The sequence below is a fragment of the Cotesia typhae genome, unplaced genomic scaffold (genome assembly GCF_013202065.1).
Source record: "Cotesia typhae breed Kobodo isofemale line unplaced genomic scaffold, CoteBio_Ctyphae scaffold_45, whole genome shotgun sequence".
NCBI classification, from domain to species: Eukaryota; Metazoa; Arthropoda; class Insecta; order Hymenoptera; family Braconidae; genus Cotesia; species Cotesia typhae.
This window is the reverse complement of record NW_027423777.1, coordinates 1,148,551-1,150,162: the sequence shown is the minus strand read 5'-3', so window position 1 is coordinate 1,150,162 and position 1,612 is coordinate 1,148,551. Positions and strand designations below refer to the sequence as shown.

The 1,612-nt window shown below is 25.8% G+C and overlaps 1 protein-coding gene across 2 annotated transcripts in view; it reads left to right on the top strand.

Moving 5' to 3' along the window:
- The window catches only part of Dcx-emap (Doublecortin-domain-containing echinoderm-microtubule-associated protein), a 71,815-nt gene that overhangs the window by 47,586 nt on the left and 22,617 nt on the right, over positions 1-1,612 (top strand). The window lies entirely within an intron of this gene.

Below are 1,612 nucleotides of genomic sequence, written 5' to 3'. Positions count from 1 at the left end.
GTAAGTTTTTTTTTAGTTATTATTTACAATTGAGGTCAACCCTATTTTGGGACATAACTAAGTGAAAAATTAACATTTTTCAATATTTTTTGATTCTGCTTGCTTTTACGGTGTATTTATGATAAAAAATTAAGATTTTCATAGTTTTTTTGCCTTTAAAAGTTGGAAAAATTAATTTTTTTATGCCAATTGGCTTCCATATTTTTTAATTTCCGGTTAAGATAATTGAAAATTGCACGACTCATGATGCGAAGCATCAGAGAGTGCTTTACGATCGAAAAATTTTTTTCGCCTCATATTGGCGACTATTTTTATTATTATGGCCTTGTTAGTTCACGGAATCAAGATATTTTACATACTATTGTCGAGATAATTTAATGGAGAATTATTCCATACTTTTTAAAAATTGATTTACTGCAAAAGAATTTGAAAAAAACACCAAAATAGGTCAAAAAATTTTCCTGTCCGTCATGTGTGAAACCCGGAAACACTGTAACTTGTGAAAAAATCCATTATTTGAGTTAAATTTTTTTTTTTTTAATTCTAATCGACGATTGTAGGTCACTGAATACGAATGATTAATTAATTCAGTGTCGTTTAATTGCAATTAATAAAAAACGAAAACTACAAGACTGTATATTTATATATATCCATGTAACGTATTGTTTGAGACCAACAATTTTTTTTTTTTATAATATAATTGAGACTATCCTAGAATCGAATAAAAAAAAAAAATTTTTTTTTTAAACAATATGCCTATGTACAGCAAAATAATAGTTTGAGGAATTTCTTCAAACATATAAAATAAGAACTAAATTCGAAGATTTTCCCTAAAGTATTCAATACATAATTCAAGAACCGTTGTCAAAATATACATATTATTTCTATAAATCCTTAAAGCGATATAAGTAAATTCTTTGAACGATATGTACAACTTTACATTCGAAAATTTATTTCAATTTAAGTAGAATTTTTTTTTCTTGAAAAATGGACAAAAGATAATCTAAACATTTAAGATAGAATAAATTTTTTTTGTAATTCTTTAGGAGCTTCTCGACCATGTTCACAATTCTATAAAAAAATGCATATTAACATTTACTTATTTAGGAAAAAGGATCGTTTAGGGAAGTACCTCTATGCACAGTGTAGAGAATTTTGACAGATTTTTCTTAAACTTTACGATACATACAATAAAACCATTAATTTAGAATACATGTTATTTATTAATATTCGTTAATCCATTGAAGTCAATTCTTACAAATAGTTTCGATGGAATAGTTATTGATGCTATAATTATATTTCAACATTACATTGCGTGACTAGAGAAGAAACGAAAAGATTTCAGACTAGGGAGAAGTGTCGGCAAGTGATAGTAAACTAAAGAGTCTTTATCAATAGATATTATGATGAAAAAGGACTCTATGAGACTTTTTGAGTCCCACAATATGCTTATATATCACAAAATAATAAAGGAATTTTTTCAAGCATATACTATAAGAACTAAATTTGAAAATTTTTTCTAAAGTATACAAGATATAAAATGAAAATTGTCCTCCAAGTATACATATTACTTTTATAAACTCTTATGACGATGTGAGAAAATTCCTTAAAT